The sequence below is a fragment of the Eptesicus fuscus genome, chromosome 11 (assembly GCF_027574615.1).
Source record: "Eptesicus fuscus isolate TK198812 chromosome 11, DD_ASM_mEF_20220401, whole genome shotgun sequence".
In the NCBI taxonomy this organism is placed as follows: domain Eukaryota; kingdom Metazoa; phylum Chordata; class Mammalia; order Chiroptera; family Vespertilionidae; genus Eptesicus; species Eptesicus fuscus.
In genome coordinates, this window is record NC_072483.1 from 74,293,501 (window position 1) to 74,320,845 (window position 27,345).

At 44.0% G+C, this 27,345-nt stretch overlaps 1 pseudogene; it reads right to left on the bottom strand.

Annotated features, from left to right (window-relative positions):
• Positions 1 to 11,823: 11,823 nt before the first annotated feature.
• On the bottom strand, positions 11,824 to 13,048 carry LOC103289332 (glyceraldehyde-3-phosphate dehydrogenase-like; annotated as a pseudogene).
• Between the last annotated feature and the right edge of the window lie 14,297 nt (positions 13,049 to 27,345).

Consider the following 27,345-nt stretch of genomic DNA (forward strand, 5'->3'; position numbering starts at 1 on the left):
TGTTCTGAGAGCAGTGGGGAGCCCCTAAGTGGATTCACGCTGGAATGCTGTGATCTCATGTGTGTCTCGGGAAGATTGCTCTTGCTGCTGAGCGGAGCCTGTTCTGGACGAAGGCAAGCGGCCCGACAGCAAGGCCTCTGGGAAGCCGTGGCAGGAGCCTGAAGAAGAGATGGATGGTGGCCTGGCTAGATGGTTGATCTGGAAAGCTGCTTGGAGGGGAGACGCCAGCACCATGCCTCCTTCTCAGGGAGCCTGAATGTCTGAGTCCAGGACAGGCGCACGCGTACACACACACACACACACACACACACACACACAGAGCCCCACTGCAGTGGACATGAAGTTCGCTTAGAAAGTTGGGATAGTAAACTGATCTTTCTTATGAACTGCTATTTCCCCCCCTGTATACCAGGCAGCTTCTTTACAGGAGTATGAGTTGGAACAATTATGTTCTTTCATTATTATTAATGAAAAATGGAGTCAAAGAGGAGCTAAGTAGCTTGTTCATGGATATACTAGGTAACACGAGCCCAAACTCCATCTCAGATGTCTTACTTCCTACTCCTCATTGCTGAGCTGCTCTGTAGGTCCCATAGCAAGGGGCCAGCCACCAGACTTCGCTCAATATTCTACTCTTGACATAGTTTTACCCATCCCACGGGAAATTGCCCAGTGGTGACACCCCATTTTTGTGTCTACAGATGAGATACGGTACAGTGTAATTTAACTTTGGATTGTCATTAGCTTGGTGCAATATCCCTGAAGGCCACTAGGGGGCAAATAATAGTCCAGGAAAGCCAGCCAAAGTCACCATTACCCGTCCCTCTGTCTGCGACCCTCTTTACCCCTTGATTCTCTATATTTATGCTTTGTCTCTTTTTATGCCTTTCTTTTAAATTTTATTACCTTTTTATTATTCCTTCTTTTCTCTCTGCTCCTCCAATATGTCAAATTCCACTTTGTTCATCCATTCATGAAAGGTCCCAGGTTTGATAAAGGGCCTGTAACTTGATTGCCACAGTGATCCCCAATAGAGGGTGTGCAGGAGGCAACTGATTGGTGTTTCATCGATATTTCTAACTCTCTATTCCTCTCTCTTCCTCTCTGTAAAAAATCAATAAAAATCTATTTTTAAAAAAAGGAGTACAAGTGAAACACTTTATAGTTCCTTTCCCTAGCCTTTCCCCACCCATTTGGTTCATTTTTTACTTATGTGGCCTCCCCTTCAATAGAAACAAACAAAAGGTCCTTCAATTGTTAAGGAATTTCAAGAGCAGCAGAAGTTTTAAGAGGCCTTGAGGGCTGCATCCTGTCTCCACAGTCACTGAGACAGTATCTAAATAACCATCCAAAGTGTGGGGTTCCTGTGGATCTGGGGGGGAAGGCCACTCCTTCCTTCCCTGAGGCCAGTGTTTCACATTTCTTACTGTCAGACGATTCTCCTTAGTGTCCACTCCAAATTCTCTGCAAGTTCAGATTGGTTCTGTCCACAGAGAAAGATCTATGGAGGGAGCTGCGAGGTGTTTTATGTTTCTGTTGACCTGAGGGGCCTGTGATCCATTCCTTCCGCAGAGCCCGTGCTGAGGGCTGACCGTTCAGGCGTTAGTGTGCCGAGGGCCAGGGCTGACCGCCTGCTTCCAGCAGACCTATTTACATCTGCATTAGAGGGAGGCATGCTCTGCAGAACTCGGAGAGGAGGAACAGTCCCATTCATCAAGAGGGTAAATTATCCTAATTGAGTGGTTAAGAGAATGGATGCTTTCTAGGTAGTTTACAGTAAGGGGCCTCCCGCTCCTAGATGCAATAACAGAAAACCACGGGCCATCAGATCCATTTGGGAAAGAGCATTAGCATCCAGTCCACTCGCCTCTTTGGTCCTCCAGCACTTGTTTCCTGGAAGTCAGCTCCCTCTTAGCAATCAGCTCAATCGTCTTTTGAGTTTTTATTTTATTTTTCTCTTGTTAAGCCTCTGAAAGAGCAGGGACTCTCTTCTTAAACCTGCTTGTACAGCAAGTGATGCGTAGTCAAGTATTGCATACTCAAGCCTTGGAGACTTCCATATGCTGGAAGTAAATCTGACCTTCCGCTGCCCAGCTTCTAGTGAGCAGATGATTCTGTAATTCCTTCTCAGCGACCCTCCCCCTCACCCCACCCCCGCCCCCCACCAGTTTGCTGCAGGCACACCCTTCTCTGCTGAAACAAAAAATTATTTGCTTTTTGAAAAAGTTTAAAGTTCTGTCTTATGCTGTCAGTTGGAGAAGTAGCACTTACATATAACAATTTTTAAAACTATATATTTTTTGAATAGGCAATTCATTCACATGATTCAAACTCCATATACACTCGAGAGCACAACAGTGAAATGTTTTCTTCCAGCCGAAAGCAGATTTAACATGAAGTGAAATATCCTTCGATTTTAGGGACCCTTATTTGCATAGGCCTCTTCTAAGGTTCTTGCCTAATTCGGTATTATTTTTTTCTTTAAAGCCACCCCCCCATGCCCACATTGTATGACCTTTGGTGTTTCCAAACACTTGAATTTGCCTCTGCCACCATCCCTGTCACTTAGCCACCACATTCCCTTCCCAACAGGCAACCAATACCAATGCTTTTTTTTTTTTTTTTTGCATATTTTTCTGGATACACATTTAAGTAAAAGCATATCTACCCCTTCATCCTTTTTAAATAAGTGATAACATGCTGAACCCGCTGTTCTGCATTCTGCTGTTTGAATTTGCCTTGAAGTAAGTTAATTTCTTTATATTTTGGTTTCCTCATCTTTAAGATGGAAATAATTGTGCCTAGCCCAGAGACTTCCTGTTAGGATTAAATGAGACAATGTAGAGCACTGAGCCCATCACATGGAACATAGTAAGTTATCGATAGATATGTTATTACTCCATTGTTAATATTTAAAGTACAATGAACACTGTGGTCCTGATAAATAATAGCGGATGAATGAAACAAAATACGAAGCCTCTGCTACTCAAGTCTTTATTATTTCTGTGCAAGGTACTGTTCATGGGTGGAATACAAAAACTAAAAAGAAAATGTTTGTCTCAAGGAGCTTCCTGTCCAGGGGAGGAAAGCAGACGTAAGTCAGAAACGTTAACACAAAAGGAAGAAATTGCTGTGGGCATTGGTGAGCTGCTTGCTGGCTGGTATGACAGTGGGTACATGGGGAGCACAGAACATGGAAGGCTAAGTGACCTGAAGGCTAAGGCGTCTGAACTGGCCTTTGAAGGATCCGTGGGAATTTGACATCCAGAAATAATAGGGGAGATGGTGGTTGCAAGGATGATTCGATTTGACAGAATCACAAATGCTGAAGAAAATGTGGTTAATTAAATGAAATACTGTTTAAGAGAGAGAGAGTTATAGATTGACAGGTTGTTTTCCCAAATAACATGATCTTTGGGCTCCTTTTGACAAGTTTGAACGAGGAAGGGAGGGCCGGGAGTCCCTAGGTGGGGGTGTTATGTGGACTTTGATTGAGTTTGGCATCTCAATCTAACTCTCAACTGTAATTAAAGGGGGGTATCAATATTAAAAAGAAAAAGCAGTCCCTCATGAACAAACTCCAAGTCTAAATCTTCAGCTAACACTTTATCAATAACACGTTCTAATTACATCTGAGGCTTTGAAAAGATGCCTCTGTATGATAATTACTGCAAAGCAGATTTTAGTCACAGGGACTGAATTGCACAGAAGAAATAGAGAGTTTATTGAAGAGCATCATTTGATTGCAATTGCAGATCTTGACAATGCTTGAACAACGGGCATCCCAACCCCACTCCTGCCACTGCCCCTATACATCAAGTGAATAAGTAACATTTGCATGTGCAAATGGTCCAGAGGCCATCTAACCACTCCCAAGGCCAGATGGGGCTGGTTGGGGGTGGGGGGTGCATAACTGAGTTCCAAGCCATGTAGTAGATAAAATGGAGCTTATATCTTGATCCCAGAAATTCAAAAGCCTTATGGTTAAGTCAGCTTCTAGACAAACACAGGGCCCCGAGAAGAACCAGCACCCCAAGGTTCTGTCATCAGATTGAACACACTTCAGACCTGAAGTCAGAGCCCCGGAAGCTGCCTGTGTGCGTAGGGTGGGCTGTTTCTGCCCATCTGGGGCCTCTTCATCTAACTCCTCATCTCAGTCCAGATTTCCCCCGTCCCCCAATCCATGCCCAGCCAGTGTGTGCTGCTTGTGTGATCAGCAAGTCGTTTAGGGAAAAGCCTTTTAATTAAGAGGAGAGCAACACATTATTAAATCAGATTTATTTATTACCCCGCCATCTGGCCAGAACTCCTCCCAGCCCTCTCCTCTGAGCCCGCACAGGCACAAAAAAGGGACAAAGAGAACGGAAAGAGAGGAGACCTGGGTTTGTCTGAACTGGGAACGGACCCTCCGCCCCTTCCTGGAAGCAGGGGGAAGGTTCTGGGAGGACTTCTTGGGATTGTTTCCATACGGTAGAAACGGTAGAAACGGAGTCTCTGTTTTCTTGCCTTCGGAACAGGGACAATACTGCCTACCTCACAGTGAGACGTCTGGCACGGGCTGGCATAGGGGAGGCTCTGGGGAAATGTAAGTAAATCCAAAGCCAGTAAATTAGCAGCTTTGTTAAAGTGGATGGTGATGACGGTGGCAGCCATGGGTGGCAGCAGTGGCAGGAGTGAGACAATAGAAAGTTTCCTCCCCGTAAACCGCCACTGGTTTATCTTTCTGTTGTGACCCACAGGGGCATGCCTCCTCCTCTCCCTCACAAATATCAGGGAGCTCAGGAAATCCAGGTCCGACGCTTGCCGGTCCCCACTCCAAACCTGGATGTCAGGTGCCATCCTAAGGAAAAAGCAGCTGGAGATTTCCGTGTCTGCCTCGGGCAGGATAAGAAGAGGGGCTGAGAGGCACTGAGAGTTCAAAGTGGAACTGAGGGGTGTGTTTCAACAGGGAACGGCTCAGCGAGGACTGCCCTGGAAGACATAATGAAATAGATGCGAGTTCCCAAAAGTACAATCACCACCGATGTGACAGCTATGAATGAAGACTAATGCAGGGATATTGGAGTCTCGGATACCATTAGCAGGACTTCTGTTAGTGATATGATTTTCCACATTAGTGAGCAACTCCTGGTAAAGCATTGAGCAAAATAAAGTATACTCTTTCTGTAATTTACATAGTAGTGCCATTCTTAGTGTATAGTTAGTGTATATTAAGAACCATTTTAAAGTCCTTCTGTTTACATATAAAACCAAATTACATTCTAAAGTTCAACTTATAAGTAAGTTTCCAGCCCCATAATCTCTAGTAGGACATTTTAAAGTTGTGGAGCACAGGGGAAGACATGCACAGAATTGTCGCACAGAATTGTCACACAGATTGCAAAGGACAAAATTGCCCAGGTCCCTGACTCTGCTTGTCAGGTATGGGATTTCTACCCATCATTGGGACATAATCCAAAATACTCCCCACCTTTCCAAAATGTCCCATAGGGGAATGATCCTGGGCTAGACTGAAATTTAAAATGTGAATCAAACGAAATTAAGTGAAAAATGTGAATCAAATTAAATGTAAAAAAAATTAAATGACAACCATGAAATTTAAATGTAAAACCAAACCAAACCAAAACAAAACAAAAATCCAGCCCTGATACAATCAAGAGCTTTTAAACTGGACTTGGGATGATATGAAAGAATTTTTGTTCATTTTTCTTGGTATATAACAAAATAATTTTATGTAAATATACAGACCAACATGCATACAATAATGCAAGAAAGTAAATCTCAACAGTGACCGTCTGAGTACAATATGTTTATGAGCTTTACAGGAAACACTTCCCGGGGTGGCTGCTCAGTTCACACTCACTCTTCTTTGGAAACTTCCCCCATACAGTGCTCAAGGTGAGCCCTCAGGTATGGAGTGTGCATCATATACCCTCTGTCCCAGTGGATTGTTCTCGGTGTGTGTGTGTGTGTGTGTGTGTGTGTGTGTGTGTGTGTGGGTGGTGGTGGTGGTGGGGCACACCTGACCCATTCAAGCCCATTGGATGATCTTTCACAGGAGTTTGGCACTTGACCTTGGCATGGGAGCCTGGGCTGTGAGCTGAGTCACATGAAAGCACTCCCAGGAAAAGCCATGCACTGTGGGTGCAGGGGTCTTCAGAAGCACCCTGTTTCCTGCCCTGCATGGGCTTCGGCCATTCAGGGCTTTCATGGTTTCTGTAAGACACTGCAGCATCCTTCCCCAAATTTCCATTTCTTTGTGTTCAAACCAGCTCAAGTTGAATTATTTAAACTAAAGAATCTTAATAAGATTAAGACAAATAACATGTCAGGAGAGGATTTAAGATTAAAGATTGGCTATCACAGATGAGGTCCCTTGGAAGTGAGAATTGGAGAATTATTTGGTTCCTCAATGTGGTTATATTTAGATAAATCCTACCAAGGGGAATGCAGCTGAACTTGGCAAATTGTCTATCTTTACATATATTGGAAATTATATTTAAACTAGAGGCCTGATGCACAAAATTTGTGCCAGGGGCTCGGCCTTCGCAGCCTCGGCAGCTTGCCTCAGCCCTCGAAGCCCCGGCTTCATCTGGAAGGTCGTCCAGAAAGAGGTCCAGAAGGTCATTCAACTGTCCGGTCTAATTAGCATATTTCACTTTTATTATTATAGATAGAATAACTGTATTAGCCAGCTTCCAAAAGGGCCACCATGATGCTTGCTTATTGACATTCACATTCTTTTTAAAAAAGTATATTTTTATTTATTTCAGAGAGGAAGGGAGAGGGAGAGAGATAGAAACATCAATGATGAGAGAGAATCATTTGATCAGCTGCCTCCTGCATGCCCCCTATTGGGTCTGCAGTCAGGATGTGTACCCTGACTGATAATTGAACCCTGATCTCCTGGTTCATAGGTCGATGATCAACCACTGAGCCACACTGCCAGGCAACATTCACATTCTTGGTTTGTTCCCTCCCATATTGAATAGGGCTGTGTAAGCAATAAAATATTGCAAAATATTGTGGAATCTGACTTCTAAGGCCCAGTCATAGAAGACATTGAGGTTTTCACCTTCTTCTGTCTTGGGTCAGAAGGGGGGGGGGCTAGTCCTAGCCAAGGGGACCAGCCTCTATGTCATGAGGACATTAAAGCAGCCTTTTGGAGAGGCCCATCTGGTGAGCAGCTGAGCAGCTGAGGCCTCCTGCCACCAGCCAGCCCCACCTTCCTGTCAGGTGAGTGGCCCATCTTGGAAGTGAATCCTCCAGCTCCACTAAAGCCCTTAGATGGTACAACCCTGGCTGACATCTTGATTGCAATCTCAAGCCTAAAACAGTGAAACTGTGAGGTAATAATGTTTGCTGTTGTTTTAAGCCACTATGTCTTGAGATAATTTGTTACACCCTGATAATCTAAAAAATTCAAACTCCTCACAATGACCTACAAGGCCCTAGATCAGTGGTTCTCATCCTTTCTAATGCCGCGATCCTTTAATACAGTTCCTCATGTTGTGGTGACCCCCAACCATAAAATTATTTTCATTGCTACTTCATAACTGTAGTTTTGCTACTGTTATGAATCGTAATGTAAATATCTGTGTTTTCCGATGGTCTTGGGAAACCCTGCTAGCAGTTCTCAACCTATGGGTCTCGACTCACAGGTTGAGAACCGCTGCTGTAGAGCCTAAGGCCATCGGAAAACACAGATATTTACATTATGATTCATAACAGTAGCAAAATTACAGTTATGAAGTAGCAACGAAAATAATTTTATGGTTGGTGGTCACCACAACATGAGGAACTGTATTAAAGGGTCGTGGCATTAGAAAGGTTGAGAACCACTGCCCTAGATGGTCTGCCTTTCTCTCCCCAGTTACATCTTTGAACCCATTTCTTAGTCTTTGCCCTCTCTTTCATTCTGTTGCAGATATACTGGCCACCCTGATTTTTCTGGAACATTCCAGGCACACTCCTGCCTCGGGTACTTTGCATTTGTGGGTTTCTCTGCCTGAATCACCCTTTCCCCAGACACTCAAATTACTTGCTCCCTCACCTCCTTCAAGTCTTGGTTCAAACTTACCTTATTGAAACCTTTCTGATAACTGTATTTAAAGTTAAAATTCTTCACTTCACTTGACAATTTCATCTCCTTCTGCTTTATTTTTCTATAACCCTTATTAGTATTTAACATACCATATGTCTTACTTATCTATCTTCTTTATTTTTATATCTATGAGGGCAAGGATTTTTGTGGGTTTGTGTATTACATCCTTAACGTCTAAAACAGTGCCTGGCACATGCACATAGGATGCTCTCAACAACTGTTTGTTAAGTGAATGAATAAATGATTTAATCTAGTTAGCTTAAAAACATGAAACTCATTATATGAGTTTCTTGTAGAAAAATTAGAAACTATATTAAGCCTTAAGGATGAAGTAAGAATGACCATCAGGAAATATCAGTTATTTGCTATGCATCTTTCTTGACTGCTTTCATCAATGCCCTTTGAGTTGTAAGGAATGGAAATCTACTCTGGCTGCCCTAAATGCAGGGCTGTTATCAATGCCACAGTGGACTCCAGAGAAACCTACAGAGTATCCCTGGGCCTCAAGAGACCTAAACTCCACCAGACACCAAAACTGCTCTTTCTGGCTCCGGGGGCCCTTCAGATCTCCCTCCCAAGGAAACTCTGCTTCATCTGTTCACCTGCTCTAATCTTCTCTCTCTGAAGACCACTCTTTTTGCTCATTCATTCGTTTACACGTGGTCCTCCTGTCTGCCTGGAGTTTCCATGATGTTTCATTTTCATTGACTCAGTCTGTTATTGTCCCAATTCCACGTTCCAAGAAGACTGATATTCCAGTTTGGGCCAGGCAGACTCATCTGGTGGGCAGGATCACAAGTCTGTTAATTTACTAGGGCTGTCATAAACTGGGTGGTTTAAACAACAGAAACCAACATCTCACAGTTCTGGAGGGGATAAGTCCAAGATCACTGTGTCAGTAGGACTGGTTCTTCTGGTGGTCTGGGGGACTCTTTGGCTGTTTTTGGCTTCTGCTGCATCACTCCAATCCCTGTCTTCATTTCCACACAGTGTTACCTCTGTGTGTATGTTTGTGTCCAAATTCCTCTTTTTATTGGATTAGGGACCACTCGAATGACCTTATCTTAACGTCATCACCTGCAAAGATCCTATTTCCAAATAATGTCATAATCAAAGTTCTGAGAGTTAGGATTGCAACATCTTTTGGGGGTACCACAATTCAATCCGTGACAGTCACAGTGAAATAGTCGATAGATTTGTGCCTATAAATGGCTGTGAGTAGTAGGAGCAATTATAGTTGTTTGGTACCACCATTGTCTTCTATGTAAATAAATATAACTTTTCTTGCAAAAATGGAATCATTCTGAATAGTTTTCCTTTAACAATACATTGTGAAAATTTTCTCATGTCAATAGCACATTTTATCTTTTTCTTAACGGCTATGTAGTGTTACTAGTATATTATGCAAATATATTATAATTTATTTAAGCAATGTCTTGTTAGATTTTTTTTCATTTTTTGTTATTTTGTACAATACTGTAATGAATATCTTTGTCTCTAAATCTTTGAGCACATTAATAATTATTTCTTTAGGATAACTTCCTGGAAGCAGAATTAGTGGTTCAAAGAATATGGCATTTTTAAAAGCTTTTGATATATATTGTCAAGTTGATTTTCAGGATGTTGTTGAGAATGCCTGACTCCCAACATCTTTGCCAGTACCCAATAGAGTATTCGTGGTCAGCCAAAGTCAAAGTGATTACAAAATATTTTTTATTTCTATTCTTGGACTAAGATTGAATTTTTTACACATATTTATTAGTCATATGAATTTCTTGTTTGGGGGAATTGTCCATTCATTTGCTTTGCCTAATTTAGTACTGAACTTATTTTTTTCTTATTGATTTGTATCAATTTTCTACCTTAAGAGATATTGACCTAGTATATGTTGTAGCTATTTTCCTATGGCTTCATTTTAATTACAATGCTTTGGAAATACAGGCATTTGCACTCTATCAAATATTTCCTTTGTGTATTTTCCAATACTTTCTTGCTTAGAGAGTTTCTATCTCCATTGAGGGAATAGACAATCATGTCTAGTTCTTATTTTCCCCCCAAATGGCTTGTATATTTACATTTAAAATGTTGCTCTCATCACCTCTGGTAGATGAAGTATGGCTGCAAATTCTTTGCTACTCTTACATTTTAGAGGTAGAGTCTAATTATTTTCTTCTTGAACCTGGCTTTGGAGAATCACTTAAACATGGTAGAAATGATATCCTAGGAATTCGGAAGCTGGGTAGAGCACTGAGTCTCCATGTACGAAGTCTGACTACCTTAAGCCGCCATGCTGGAGAGATTATGCGCAAGCATTTGACCATTCCAGCTGAGTTCAGAATTCTAGCCATTTGCACCAATGCAAACAGAGTATCATTAAGTAATCTCTGTCAACACTAAATGGAGCAAAAGGTGAATGGAGCCCAAGATCTTGACCCATAAACTCATGATACATAATGAATACCAGTGTTGTTTTAAGCCACTAAATTGTAGGGTAGTGTTATGTAGCAATAGATTACCAGAACATTCCGTCTTTCCTAAAGTATTATAACAGAAACTGAGAGCTACAGGAAAAAGTACTGGAGGTGCAGGAAAATGGAAGAGTCAAGAGCTTCAACAAGAATATTCTCATCGATTAGTAATGACTGATGATATTAAAAGTAGCAAGGTTTACAGTTGACATGTACTTGAAGCAGAAAAAAAGGCAAATCAATTCCACTCCTGCACATTTTGAGAAAAAGCTTTTTTTAAATAATTGAAATCCACAGAGCGTTTTTAATGTACCATATACAGCACGAGGCCCTTGACACAGATTTTTCTCATTTAGTCCTCAACAGATTCCTTGGGGGGTTGGGGGGGAGGGTAGCTGCCATGACCAGAGGAGAAAATGAAGGTTTTCAAAGATTCGGTTGCGGCCATGGCCACAAAGCCAGAACTAGGCTTTGAATACTTGTGTCTGAGCCTGCACACTTGACCACAGGACTCGCCTTCTTTCAGGGTGATGCTCTGATATCACTTGCAAAAAGTTCCCTTTCGCCAGGGAACAAGTCTGGATGCCCTCTCCCCTACCAGATCTTACCATTTAGATGCCTCTAAGTCTGTTACATCAAAGGACTGAGCCAGACACTCTCCAGCCTCTCTTCCAGATCTTTTAAAGCTGTGGTTCCTAAAATTGAGCCAAGGGCCTGGAAACATGGATGATGGCCATGAAAACAAGTGGTCCCTCTGAGCCCAGGATTCAGATGCCTTTTCCTACCTGGGGTCCTGGGAGGGCCAAGGTAGAGTCATGTGGGCAAGAAGGTCCTGAGGGAAGGGATCATGTCTAATTCATTCCTGTGTCCGTAGAGCCCAACACAATGCCGGGCCCTTCAGGATGTGTCTGGTGTTATAAAAGAAAGTGCTTCACATCACAGTGGCCTGAGCTGAGACCCCAGCCCTCTGAGACCCTCAAACCATGTCAGAGAGCTTCCTGGAGATCTGCCTTACCCATGTCCAGGAACAAGTCCGTGAGGTTATTTCACTCTGTCTTATCCTGAGCCACTGCTCTGGCCATTGACCCTCATGCTATTCCTACTAGATACAGTTGCTGTGTGATGACCACTCATTCTACTTTTCTGGTCTCAAGGAGGGGATGGTTCCCTCAGCCGCTACAGCATCACAGAGACAGTCTTTGAATCTTAAGGAGACTTTTTTTGGGGGTGGGGGGGTGGGGGCTGGGTACAGTGAACTTTATTGATGGTGCATGACAAAGTAGGGCTCCCTATGCCCCTCCCCTTCTTCAGGGGGTCTGGGATGGAAACGGTGGTCAGGAGATTCTCAATGTGTTGGGGGACTGATCTGGGGCAAGGACTCGCCAGCAGCAGAGGGCCTCTCTTCCTCTTGCTGGGGCTGGTGGTCCAGGGGGCTCTTACTCCTTGGAGGCCATGTGGACCATGAGGTCCACCACCCTGTTGCTATAGCCAAATTCATTGTCATACCAGGAAACGAGCTTGACAAAGTGGTCATTGAGGGCAATGCCAGCCCCAGCATCAAAGGTGGAGGAGTGGGTATCACTGTTAAAGTTGCAGGAGACAACTTGGTCCTCAGTATAGCCCAGGATGCCCTTTAGGGGGCCCTCTGATGCCTGCTTCACTACCTTCTTGATATCATCGTATTTGGCAGCTTTCTACAGGCGGCAGGTCAGATCCACAACCGACACATTGGGGGTGGGGACACGGAAGGCCATGCCAGTGAGCTTCCCATTCAGCTCAGGGATGACCTTGCCCACAGCCTTGGCAGCGCCAGAAGAAACAGGGATGATGTTCTGGGCAGCCCCTCGGCCATCACGCCACAGCTTCTCAGAGGAGCCATCCATGGTCTTCTGGGTGGTGGTGATGGCATGGACTGTGGTCATGAGTCCCTCCACGATGCCAAAGTTGTCATGGATGACCTTGGCCAGAGGGGCCAAGAAGTTGGTGATGGAGGAGGCATTGCTGACAATCTTGAGGGAGTTGTCATACTTGTCATGGTTCACTCCCATCACAAACATTGGGGCATCCGCAGAAGGGGCAGAGATGATGACCCTCTTGGCTCCACCCTTCAAGTGAGCCCTAGCCTTCTCCGTGGCAGTGAAGACACCGGTGGACTCCACAACATACTCAGCACCAGCATCACCCCATTTGATGTTGGTGGGATCTCGCTCCTGGAAGATGGAGATGGACTTTCCATTGATGACAAGCTTCCCGTTCTCAGCCTTGACTGTGCCTTTGAACTTGCCATGAGTAGAATCATACTGGAACATGTAGACCATGTAGTTGAGGTCAATGAAGGGGTCATTGATGGCGACAATATCCACTTTGCCAGAGTTAAAAGCAGCCCTGGAGACCAGGCACCCAATGTGGCCAAATCCGTTCACTCCGACCTTCACCATCGTGTCTCAGGGTTGTGGCTGCTGGCACAGCGCAGGAGGACAGGCTGTCTGATGAACAGGAGGAGCAGAGAGCCTTAAGGAGACTTTTCTCTAAGTATGGGATTAATGAAAGAAATTATGAAAATTCAGAAATATTAAAATCTCTTGCTCTGTATCAGGTGCATCCTCCAGATCTGTTTACTTGCTTGGCTGCTGGCTTGCCTACATTGGCAAAGGGCAGCCCTCCTTCTGCCCCAGCAGGCATTCACACTACAAATACCCCAGAGCTGTTCTTGGCTTTGGGGCACCAACAGGAGGTATATCCTACTCCAGGGAGAACAAATATTTTTTGTTTTCCAATGTACATTCTTCTTCTTATATCCTTATAGCTAACATCCAATTAAATTTTTGCCAGGATGATTGACAATGGGAATGTCCAAATGCTTCAAGGACAAGCCCTCCCCCACTGTTTCCCCCCACCAGGTATGTCTGGCCCAGATAAGACAATCACAGAATGGTGGGACATGAATTCATTCCTTTAGTTGAGTTCTTTAGTCCTGTCCATTAGCACTTTGCTAGTGAATGAATAAATTATCTGACCCAATTGAGGTACCCACCTTGATTCCAACCAATAAGGCCTATACCAAGCATCTTAAGTATTCAGAGAGCTTCCCCTTCATGCCAGAGCCTATAAATTCTTAGCACAAGGCCCAACCCCTCCTTTGGCTGTTGTGTGCTCTGCAAGCCCAGGATCATTAATCACTCTGCCGCCTGGCAGGCTCTTCCTGCCAGCAATGATTCCCTCTGACCCTCCTGTCCATCTCCCTCCCTCACCCCAGCCTCTGACAGAGCAGAGCGAAGGCTCACACCTGTCAGAATGGGGTGGACAGAATCAATCATCAGGGTCATGAATCTCTTTCACTGCCCCTCCCTGCACCCCACCATTTCATCCCGATACTTCTCAAGAGCATGCCAGGATTTTTAATTTCTTTCTGGGGTTGGCCAAGGGGAAGTGTTGGCAAGAAATGGGAAAGAATTTATGGGACAACAGCAACAATAATTGGAGGGCCCTACAGAGCTTAGAAACACTGCGATGTCTGGCTGCAGCAAGCACAAGGAAAACTTGTGGTGCAGACTTTCTGGGGGTCTGGGGACCCAAAGGTCTATGACCCACTGAGGGTTCTTGGCTTCATGTGGGAAAAAATTCAAAGACGAGCCAGCATAGAGTTTAAAGTGAAAGAGTTTATTAGTGAAGCAGTGGGACAGAGAGTGGCTACTCCGCAGGCAGAGCAGCCCACCCTAGTGGGGTTTACTTCTTCCATTGAGTCTCATTTAATCAGGGGTAAGGCATTCAACAAGGGGGAGGGATATGCAGTATTTTTCCAGGAAAGGGTGGAGACTTTTCTGAAGAGCCCGATTGGCCATGTTGTGTCCTTATATGGGATTTCCCTTTCCCACCACGGCAGTATGGGGTGTGTCATTTAGTATGTTAATGTGTTACAATGAGCACTTAATGAGGCTAGGGGTTACTCCAAAATGAAATTAGTCACCATGTTGAATGGAGCTGGTCTTCTGCTGGTTGTAAGCCATAAATTCATTGGGGGTTGGTCTTCCTAGCTCCTTAATAGTTCTTGTAGCCCTTATTGGTTACAGCCGTTTCGCCACATACCATATCTCACTTGGAGCCAGATTTCCATACAGAAAAAAATGAAATAGGAGTGCAAAGAAGGCAGACTATGATGTCTTGTTTGTGGGCCTCTTGGCCTTATTTTTGCTAAAGTCTACTGCCTAATTTCTTCAAGGCCCAGATCATATGGGCACGAATGAATGGAGTGATTGGTGCCTTTGTAGGAGGCGAAATTGCAAAGTAGGCCACTCTTGTCTTCTTTCAGCCCCTGGCAGTATTAGCTCTTTGTGCTAAAAGGAGCAGACACAAGGGCCTTCCTTCCATTCCCAGGAAACCTGCTTTAACGGTGACCTGCTGGGAAACATGCTCCATCCTTTGTCATCTAAAACCTTCATGACTCTAACAACGGTTGGAATTGCAGGCCTGATAAGAAGGGAGGGTGTCCTAGGCAGGTGGGTAGAGAAGATATTTTTAGGCAACCAGAACCTTAGAGAACCCATCAAATCACAGGGGCCCGCCCACTCCACCTGTGTGTCAGCTTTAAATTTGGATTCAATTTTTTGGTGGCACAAAAGATTCTGTGCCTCCTGCCATTGGGAGAGCCCCTCCTCCCACTCTGCTGTCTCCAGTTATTCTGCCCTCCAGCATCCAGCTGGCTCCGACTCAGCCTGAAGGAGAGCAGGCGGCCAGTCCAGCCTTGTCAGACTGGCCATCTGTCCCAGCCAAGGGTGAGGGTCCCTCCCGCCTGTCCCAGAGCTTCCCAGGGCTGCTGACACAGCTGCTCCAGAAAGAAGATTTTAAAGTGTGTGTTCCCATGGGTGCCACTAATATAAGATTCGGATGCTGGGAAAGTCAGGCCAAATGCCCAATTTCTGCATGGACTGTTTCATAAAATGGGACCCAATGTTGGGAAGGTGAAGTGAGGGAGAATGAATAGGGGTAGAATAGTCAAGACATATGGCTTCTGGCCCTGGTTCTGCTACTTCGTAACTGCATGACCTTGGAAATCATGCCTCTCTCTGGGCCCGTTTCCTCCTCTGTAAAATGAGAAAGTGGGATAAGATGTATCTAAGTTTCCTTTTAACTCTTTCCTTTTATAGATCCAGTATCATCTAATAAGGCCAAATATCTGTATGGAGCATGTAGGCAAAATCTATAATGAGTCAGCAGGATTTGAAATTGTGACAAGTGTTTATATTTGAGGCCCATACTTTCCTTAATTTCATTAATATTTTAGGCAGAAGTATTTTGTTGTATTTGGGAAAGGCAGGCTGGGGGAGATTGGGTGGTGCCTCATTTACTTTATTTGCTGATATAGTCATAGTCAAAGGGTTCAGATTAACTTGAGTGTAGCTGTCATCCAAAGTGCTTTATCTTTTGTCTGTTCTGAGGTGACTTTCTGATGCTGGAGGCTCTATTCCTATTCCACCTGTATCTGTTAGATCCCTTTTTATTGCAAGGGACAGAAAATCAACTCTAATGGACTAAAGCCAACCAAAGAAAATGTATTGTCTCATATATCTCAACCATTGTCACTAAAATTCATTTCTTTTCCCTCCTCTCAGCTCTGCATCCTCTGTATTTTCTCATGTTAGGTAGGATTTCCCTTTGTGATCACAAGAGAACATCCCAAAACTCTCAGAGTTACATACATTCATATTGAATTTGAGCTGCAAACAACAGAAAATCTGACTCAAGTTAGCTTAACAATAAAGAAACTTTTCACCTCACATAAGAAGAAATCCAAAAACATGGTGAGGTCCAGATTGGTTAATTAAGTGACTCAACAATGTCATCAAGGGCCCAAATTTTTTCTACTCCTTCATTTTCAATATCAATTATTTTCTCAGAAAGGCTCCCCTCATGGTGACATATCATTGTCATATCTGGACATAGCAATGTGCAGGAAAAACTATGTCTTCCTCCAACTCTTTCTTCAGAAAAAGAAAAAGTTTTCTAGAATCTCATATTTTATGGAACAGAACTGCCTACTCATATTTTATGGAACAGAACTGCCCCACTTGCCCATTCCTCAACCAATCACTGGCAAGTGGAATAAAATTACCATGGTTAGCTTAGACCAGTGGTTTTCAACCAGGGAAGATGTCCCATAGGAGCCATTTGACAATATCTAAAGACATTTTTGGTTGTCACAAACGTAATGGGCAGTGCTACTGGTATCTAGTGGGCAGAGGACAGGGATGCTACTCAACATTCTAGAGTGCATGGGATAGTCCCTGACAACAAAGAACTATCTGGTCCAAAATGTCAGTAGTGCTGAGGTTGAAAGTCCCTTGCTTAGATAATCACCTAGGATGATTAGTAGAAAGTCAACCATAATGTCTTCTACAGTGTTCTACCTGGAACATAGCAATAGTCCTAGTAAGATCTCACTATATTTTATTGGTCTGACTGTATCACATGTTCATCCCTGAACCAATTTCTATGTACAAGGGAATGAGAGGTAATGAATGGTTTAAGCCTAGGTCACATGTTCCACTTCTGAGCCAGGGATGAGTCAACTCTACCCAAAGACATGAGCTGAGAGTGGGGAAGGAAAGGGTGATATCCCAGAGAGAACAGGGAATGATAATCAAGATGAGGGGAATAGATGCTGGGCAACAAAAACAGCAGATGCCCACCAAGAGACTACAGAGGAAAAAAACTGTGTTTGTGCTTGAACTCAAAATAGCAGCAGCAGCAGTAGGAGGTCAACGGAACTGTCTAGGAACACTCTGGGCTGGCGCCTGTGAATTACTCATTCCACATGGTCATTCCTGTGGCTTTAATTACCTCTATCCAAGCAGCATTTTTCACCTAAGGAGATGCTCAGTCAACCTGGCAAAGTGAAATCAGAAGGAACAGAGAAAAGGGTGGGAGGGAGGAAGGAGGTGTCAGCTAAGAAAGGTGCTGAGAGTGAACGAGCTGTGGTACAGACAGGTGTGCTGTGTGTTCCCAACCATACCTGATTTTGTGCCCTGCAGCTGAGCTCTTAGGACTGCCTCACCCGGCTCTCCTTGTTCTCTGGCTTCTGGTTGGCATTGGTTAACAGTTGGCATCATCAGAAGATGAAAGGGAAGGAGGAGAGATTCAGATATTTATTCCTCATGATTACTCCCTGCTTTGTCATGATTCTGGCAGTATCTACATCCCACTATGCCCAGCACTTCTGTTGGGTGGTTCCCCTTCCATGGTGCCACTTTCATTTATTCCATACTAGAAGCCTGGTGCACAAAATCCATACACGGGTGTGGTCCCTAGGCCTGGATGGTGATCTAAGCATGAGTGTCTGGTGTGGAAGGGCAGATCCCAGCTGACCTCTGGGCCCTGGGCAGCACCTGGGCCCCCGGGTCCCTGTGTGCCCCCCTCCGCCTAAGTCATAGGGCTCCTGTCTGGCTCCCTCAGTGCCTGGGAGCCGGGTGGCAGCCCCACCCCCTACCACCACTGCTGGTTGCCATCTGCGGGGTGATCAGCAGGGTAATCGGGACCCACTCACACCCACCTTGGCCTGGCTTTACCCACTCACCTGCCCCACCATCCCGTCATGGTCCTGCTCTCGTCAGGGCCCATTAGGGCCAGCAGCGCCTCCACTGCCACCTGATGCCAGCACCATGTTGCTGACACCCACCATGTTCCATGCCACCCCCTGGTGGTCAGTGCACATCATAGCGACTGGTCGAACTCCTGGTCAAACTCCTGGTTGAGAGGACAATTTGCATATTAGGCTTTTATTATATAGGACTAGAGGCCCAGTGCATGATTGAATCATGCATGTGTAGGGTCCCCTACATGCTTTTGCTTTTCGCTGTGGAGCTGGGTGCCTGTCCGCTGGTGCACCAGGCCTTTCAGAAGCCTCCGGCTCGGTGGAGGCTTCTGAAAGGTCTGGTGCCAGAGCAGACAGGCACCCAGCTCCCACACTTTTGATGGTCCGCGGCCGCTGAGGGGGGCTACCCTGCTGTTGAGAGGCGCAGGGGGCAGGAGTCCCGCCCCCTGCGCCTCTCAACGGCCGCTGAGGGGGGCTGCCGCAGACACCTGGCTACCCTGCCGGTGTCCGCGGCAGGCCCCCTCAGCGGCCGCGGATCTGGCCGTTGAGAGGCACAGGGGGTGGGAGTCCCGCCCTCTGCGTCTCTCAACAGCAGGGTAGCCCCCCTCAGTGGCAGCAGATCCGTGCCTCTCAATGGCCGGATAGGCCACCCCGAGTCCCACCCCCCAGCCTCCCGCCGCCCAATCATGGGCGTAGCGGAGTGATGGTAATTTACATGTTACTCTATTATTAGATAGGATTACTATCTCCTCCTTTTTCTCCTTCAGATCTAACGGTGGCATTAACTCCCTGTTGTTACCTTCTTGGGTGACTCAACACTCCCCATTGGTTCACTTAATCTTACTTATACATCTGTATATAGTATCTTCATTAGAAAGCCTCTGAGTGTGTTGTCTGTTCTCCCCAAGAATCCTGATGGATACAGCGGGCAAGTGGCAGATACAAGATCCACTCATGTTACACTGTGAGCCTTAATTACATCCAATATTCATGAGCCTAAAGAATAGCCTGTTCTTTAAGATTTAGACTTCTTGGGAAACCTATTAGTTAAAATGGTATATTCAAAGGTTATTCTCCCTCTCTCCTTCCAATTCCTGTCAACCTCTTTTCTCTTTAATATAAGCAAGTAGAAAGTATGCCTACCCTGCTAGATTTGATAATGGTGACTACCATTTCTTGATCACTTATAATATGCATAAACTATGCTATACTTTACCTCATCTAATCCACACAAGGAATTTATGGGTTCAATACTATTGTTCTTCCCATTTCATAGAAGAGGGAACTATAAAAGAGGCTCAGAGAGCTAAGTAACTTATGCAACATAAAACAACTGGTATGTGGCTATGGTGGTTAATACCAGTGGTCACTAATATTTCTGATTCTCTTATACTTCCTGGAAATATGGAAAACTATATTCCCCATCTGTCTTTGTAATTGGAGAGGGTCTTGTGACTAGTGTTGCCAATGGGCTGAGACTTCAAGTGACAAGGTACTCCTGGGATGACACATTTCAGAGGTGGCATGTGATCTGTAATGCCTGATTCGTCTGCCACTGTGGTCACATGAGCATGCATTGAAATGGGGGCAGAAGGTGTGAGGGTGCCATAAGATTTAAGCAGCCTAGATTGCTGAGCCTCTTCATGAAGGCAGCTGCCCTGCAGTTAAACTTACTGTGTTAAGAAATAGAAAATATGGCCCTAGCTGGTTTGGCTCAGCAGACAGAGCGTTGGCCTGTGGACCAAAAGGTCCTGGGTTCAATTCTGGTCAAGGGCATGTACCTTGGTTGTAGGCTTCTCCCTGGCCTGGGCTCTGGTCAGGGCTCATATAGTCTCACATCGATGTTTCTTTCTGTCTTTCCCTTTCTCTTCCACTCTCCCTAAAAATCAATGGAAAAATATCCTCGGATGAGGATTAACAAACAACAAAAACAACAACAACAACAAAAAGCAAAACAAAAACAAAAAAAGAAAGAAAAAATAAATAGAAAATATGGTGCTGTTCATTACCTAACCTATCCTGACTGGAAATAGTGGAGGAGCTAGGATCAAAACCAACTCTTTTTGGACCAAAAGTCATTGTCCTTAGGCACTGAACAATAGTGCTTCTCCCTGGCTTACTATCCAAGAATATTTCTCAGATAGAGTTATGGCCTTGAAATGATCAGATAAAGGGGACCTAAGACAGAAAAGTGATGTTCATGAGGACTCTTACTAGAGGAATAAAAGATTTAGGAAAGAGATTAGCAAAAAATTATACCTATCTTTCTTTTGCTCGTTGTATCAATAAACAAAGAAAGAAAATAAAAAAAGAGGATTCCTTAGAAAACTTTATAGTTAGGTCCTTCAGGATTTTTGCTTTTGGGAATTAATTGTAGCTGTTCCTTATTGAAAACAATTTTGCAACCCATCTCTAGGGAAGCATGAATGGGAATACTCTCTGCCTTGAAAGAGAAGTTCCATACAGCCCTTCCGTCTGCAAGCAGGCAGGGTCTTCATTTGGGTCACTGTCTCCCTGTGTGGCTTCTCTCTTTCATGGTTCAATAAAAACCATTTACGGGTTTAAGACTACTTATTAATCTTAACCATCTTCTCCTTTCAGCCTTCTGTCACCCATCACTCCAAATCCCAAGGATCGACAGGTCATGTCTCTGTATCTAAGTTTGGAAAAAAGCCAGGTAATGAGGCCAGTGTCCCCAAATCTAAAGGCACTTTGTGTAATAAATCACAGTCCCTCAAGGTTACTAGGAAACCTGAGTTTAAAGGGATTACATTGGAAACCAAGGTGCTAAAGTGACCCCATTTTCTTGACTGAAGAAGATAATATTTTCTAATAAAAAAAGATTGACAAAGTAGGTGGCCTCTATTGCTCACATATTCATATACCTATGGATGAGAACACAGTGCCCGCTCTTACCCATATTCCCAAGCATGTGCACATGGGTCCCCACACTGGGAACAGCAATGAGAGGATCTGCTAATTAGCATCATGTTTACACATTTATTGTCAACTATAATTACTTGTTTATTAGAACAGAATCTTTCCTGTTTATTGCAGTCATTATGGTCTGTCAGTAAGAGATAATGTTCTTGAATTTCACGAATATGTGTGAATTGCACAAATCTTGCCAGCCTTAGCCAGGACCAACTCTCAATGAAAACGTTTAGAGAAGATAATTCTCAAGAAAGCATGGGATTTTATTTCGGTTAACAAGAAGTTATCCTGCCCAACAGAACTGCAAATAATCTCTTACCCAAGGAACTGGCAACAAACGCCTTAGTTCCCACTAGTCCATGTTTCTCTTCCAGTGTTAATGCCAGGCACTGTGCTAGGCAATTACTTGGTATGTGTGTTCTCAGTCCATTTTCACCACAACCTTCCAAGGGTCCCATCTTCTAGATAAGGACACTAAGGCTCAGAGAGGTTAGGTGACTTGCATTAAGGGACATGCCTCGGATGCATACCCAGGCCTTTCTTACACAGCCCCTGCTTTGTTCATTCTGCACAAACACACTCACACACCCTACTCACATGCTGTTCCCCACATGAGTGAATTGGAATGCTGGCTGGGCTAGTTTTTCTGAGCACACACCTGCAGGGGTGTCCATAAAGGGAATCTTCTGGGAGATAGGACCAGGAGCCGGAGGTGGAGGCTCGAGGTCATAAAAGGAGAGCAGAGGTAATAACAGCATGATAGGCAGGGCAACCAGTGATGGGAAGACATCATGTTTGCTAAGGAAGTTGAAAAACTCAATGCCTACCTAGCTGGGGGTTTGGAAAACCAAAATTTATTTGTCTGGCTATTGTGGATGGGGTTGGGCAAACAGAGCATTAAAAATCATTAGTTAGGTCCCTGATTATATTTAATCTTTTTTGCTTTTGCAGATGGTTGATGGGGGCGGGGGGCCGAGTTTGTGGCACATAAATGATCCCCAAGGAGGAGTAGGGGGTCGCCACCATCATAATGGGAATAACCAACTGTGACTGAGTGGACTACATGCCAGACGCTATGTGAAAGGCTGTCCACAATTTTCTCCTTTAGTCTTTGTGTCACTCTATGAGATTGGTTCTATTTTGTTTGCAGGAAACAAGCACAGAGAGGTTAAGTGAAGTGGCCAGGTTCACACAACCATGAGCCATCCAATCAGAACTCCGTGTCCCACCCTATCTGCTGTAACAGACTCTGAGACACACCCACGTACTAAGTACCTTTTACCATCTGGACTCCGGTCAATGAGAATGCATCCTGGATTTCAAGAGGCAACTTTGTGTTTTCTTACATTTTTACATTGAAGTATTTGGTATTTACTTACACAGAGCAAAGTGCACAAATCTTAAGTGGGTAGCTTAATGGATTTTCACACAATTATATATTCATGTAATGGCTCTCTATAGCCATAACTATATGAATCTGAAAAGGTAGAAATGATAAACACTGCAGGAAATGTAGGTACAATTTTTTTTTTAATCTCCAAGTAATATTACTCAGAGCATGTGATCCAGCATGCCCATGGATGGTGTTATAGCCATCTTGTTATAATTCATAGATCTCAAGTCTTAACACTTTAGGGGGTTGTGAATTCAGATGCTCGGGGTGTATGAGGTACAAGGTGGCATAAACCAGGGTGCTATGGGGCTCTCGTTTTGTTTATATCCATTTCGCTTCACATCTCAGGCATAGGTAAACTTTTGTGCTTTCCACACAGGGAAACCCTGACATATCTTGTGAATTTCCCAAGGGAAGGAGGCTACATAAGTTCAAGGTTTTATTATTGCTATGTATGTATCTAAAAATCAATAGTTCTATCTGTCTGGCTATCATCCTACATGTGCACATTGGGTAGCCATTTCAAACAGGCCTTTTTAAAGCCACATTGTATTAAGTGGGCTCTCTATTAAAATGGGTTATGTGTGCATGGCTAAAGTTTGCAGGATATGAGTATCAGCACACATGTGAACTGGGGGAGTTTGTGGTACAAATACAGATTACATTTCTATTTTGGGTGATGTATGTATGTGTACACATGCATCGAAGACGCCTAGAATTCTATGATTGGTCATATGTCACTGGGACAAGATGATATGTTACCAAAGAGGGCAGAGCTTTTTCCCTGTGATGGACAAAAGCCCTTATGCTCTGGGACCAGATTGGGATGGACACATCAGAGGCACATCCAGAGGAGCCTGGGGAATCTTCGGCTGAGACCACCTCCCACTTTGTCCCAGCCTCACTCTTCACAGGCAACTGCCCTCTCAGCACAATGGAAAAGCCGATTCTGTCTTTCATGTCCACTGCTTTATTTTAGGCTTTTTGAATATTTAATAATACCATTTGTCTTCCCAGAAAAAGAGCTCAGAGAAGCCTGCGCAGTCATCGGTACAGGAGATGAGCAGCAGGGCTGTGGCTGACATGGGGCAGGCTGGCCAGCCATTCCCTCCAGGAGCATCCCAAACTGCAAACTCCTACAGAGGGCTCTGGACTGAGGCTGTGCCAGAGAGAGGAGGCCACAGAGGTGGCTTCAGGCACCAGTCAGCAGCCTTAGAGAGGAAGAGGAAGTGCTGAGTGGGTATCAAGTGACCAGAACATGAAGTGAGAAGGAAACCAGAGATGTATTTTCTACCCACACATGCAGGTTTGGCTCAAATTCAGGTGAATGCTATGTATTTGATAGACTGGAGAAGTTGGAATGAACCACATTGCTCTTCTGATCCCAAGCAGACATTTTATAGACTGGGAAATGGAGGCCCAGATTGTAGCCAGTCCCTGAAGTCATACAGCTGATTAGGGGCCAAGCTGTTTCTATAACCCAAGACTCTGTTTCCATTCTTGGAATTGTTAAGTTATGCTGCAGTAATAAATAGCTCCACATTTCCTGTTTCTTAACACGATAAAACACAATAAAAGTTTATTTTGCCCTTTCTCACCACTTAGTTCTGCCAGTCCACCCATATGCTAGTAGGTCATTCCCTATCACGTTACCCTGTTTAGTTTCTTAATAGCACTTATCAACATATGGAATTAAATTACTTGTTTGCCCACTTATCTGTTTTCCACACTAGGATCTGAACTTTGTGAGAGCAAAGCCTTCATCTGGTGCATTCCTGTCCCCAGGAGTGGTCCAGACTCCAGTGGTGAACACATAAATCCCTTCTCTGCACCTTTTCCACGTCACTATCTTGCCTCCTTTGGATATTGGTTTGGAACTTGCTTTTTACTCACTCATGTCTGGAGAAGAAGATCAACTCCTAGCAGGGGTGTGGCCAGCCCTGCTTCTGTGGTGCCTGATAAAGGGAGGGTAGGATCCTGGCTTTGACATTCATCTGAGCCAGTGTTCTCCAATGTGGAGCTCAAGTGCTACCAGTTTCGGTTTCAGAATCGCCCAAGGAACTAGACAAAACAAAACAAAACACCAACCCCAGGTCCCATTCCAGACAAATAAGTCAGAATCTCTAGAGGTAAGAATCTACCCAGGAATCTTTTAATAAGCACCATGGCGATCTTTAAGGCACACAGGCTGGAAAGAAGCTCTCCCAGGTCTTAAGCTCAGCCCACCAATCACACACACCAAAATACTTATTTTTCCTGGTGAGCACTCACATTACATTTGCATTGTCTTGTGAATGATCAAACTCTGTTTGAGTACCTTGAGGTGCAGAGAGCATGGGCACAGTGGTTGATGTAACCTGATCTGTGAAGGAACATCCCATCACTTTTGCTGTATTCTATTTATTAGAAACAGGTCACTAGGTCCAGCCTACATTTAAAAAGAGGGTCTTACACAAGGGCATGAATACCAGGAGGTGGGGATTATTGAGAGCTTTTAGAAGCTATCTGCTACACCTTAACCTGAATTTTGAACTATCTTTTCGCATGGGACATAGTATGTCAGACAGATAATAGCTGTATGGGGTACTGTATCTGGTACCTGAAATTTTAATTTAAAATTCAGTGTTGCATCCTAAGAACAGCATAGACTTTAGGTTGAGAGAAGCTGCAATTAGAATCTCAACTTTGGTGTTCACCAGCTATACCACCTTAGACTTAGTTTCTCTGAGCTTGTTATCTTTTTATCCAAAAATAATGTGGAAAATACCTACCACCTAAGTAGTTTTGAGGACTGAAAAACCACTTGCTCAAGGCACATGTATAAATGCAGATTTCCAGGTTGCTCCCCAAGAAAGCCTTATCCAGTAAACTTGGGGTGACTCCTTAAGAATTTTTAGTTTTAATAACTGCACAAGTGTTTCTAAGTACACATGAATAGGTGTGTGGCTCAGTACACGGTAGCTATTAATAATTTGCATGAGAACAGTAATTCTGTAATTATCTATTATTTTTGTTGTTGTTAATCCTCACCCGAGAATATTTTTCCATTGATCTTTAGACAGAGTGGAAGGGAGGGGGAGAGACACACAGAGAGAAACATCAATGTGAGAGAGACACATCCATTGGTTGCCTCCTACACTCACCCTGACTTGGGCCAGGGATTGAGCCTGCAACCGGGGTATGTACTCTTGACTGGTATCAAACCCATGACTCTTCGGTCCACAGGCCAATGCTCCATCCACTGAGTCAAGCCGGCTAGGGCTCTGTAATTATTTTTAAAGAACTTTATGTTTGAAGGGAGTCAACTGCAATAGGATGGAGAGCAAAGCAAACTGTATTGAGGATTAGAAGATGTACAAGTTCTAGCCTTTGTCTGACACATACTTTGCTATAGGATCTTAGGTACAGAACTACCTAATCTTTCTGGCTCACTTTCCCCCCCAGCCCCTGTAAAATGCCTGCTAGCCTGAATACTGTCTGTCTAGGTAAAGAAGAAACAATAGCTGCTAGCATGGGATCCTTTTAGGGCTCCCCTGGTTGGAGAAACCAGTGCAATGGCCTCCATAATAATTCTTTTAGAAACTTTGTGTCTCTTTTCTTTCTGCAGACTATTCCTTGGTGGCTCTCATTCCTCTGCTGCTCTAATTCACATGACCCCAGCATCTCCACATGTAATGAAATATATCTGAAAACAACTTCATTTAAAAGAATAAATCTATTAAGGAGCTGAGAACTTTCTGGCATGAAATGAAAAATATTGATTGTTTCTCACCTGTTAGCAGTAAAATCCCATCCAGTTAATTAACCTGCTCAGAGATAAAGTTTATTTCTGCCCTTCACCTTCAGCTCCAAATCTTTAAACCCATTAATACAAGTACCTGGTCAATGAATAAATCTCCCAGAGTGGTGTTCGGGGTCTTCTTTGATCTGGCTCCAGCCTAACTTTCTGACTTCACTTCCAGCTACTTACCTTCAAGTACCTTCCACTCTAGTTGAATGGAAGAACTAATGTATCCAGCATTCCCACTCCCACAAATATGCTTCCATCCTCTGAATTCTACATATTTTAACTCAGTTCAGATGTTACTTATTGAAAAGGGCTTTCCTAGAGCTCTGGCATCTTAACCTTCCCACTTCTCTCCTAACTGCTGCCCAGTTGTAAGCATTAATTATCACCTTATTCTAAACACTTCCACAACTTTGAATACCTTTGTAGCATTTATTATTTTTACCTTCTATTATGCTTATGTAAACATTTATAGTACTAGACCCTTGAGAATGCAATTCCAATTTATTTTTGTGTCCCCCACATCTCCCAACACAATGCCTTGCCTATGATTAGTGTTCAGTAAATATTTTTTGAATGCTTAAATGGAGACTCATTGATTTAACATTTTCTTTATTGTGGCTTTTACTCTTGGGGCTCACAACCGCTATTTCATCAGCAGCACAAGGAGGCTCTAACTCAGTGAAGTGCTTTTCAGGATTTACATTATATTTAACACAGAACTCTCAAGCCTTTCAGTCTTTCTGAAGACAGTCCTGTGGTTGCTTCCCATCCTTAGCAGCTTTCTGTTTCTAGAAATCCTGATTTCAGTGGGAGGGTCGGGAAAGACAGTCTTCTTATGGATATTACCCCTTCCTATGACTCTGAATACAGACTTCATATGGCTTTTCTATCTCCTGTCCCAATTTACTTGCATGCCACACTTGGAGCTAGCATTTTACCAGCACAAAAACAGATAGTTGACTTTAGGTAAAACAGATATTCCATCATGTATGAGAGCCCGCACATGTATGTGTCTAACTTGAAGGGGAGAAATATGGTAGCTTCACTAAACAAAAAGGCCATTCATTC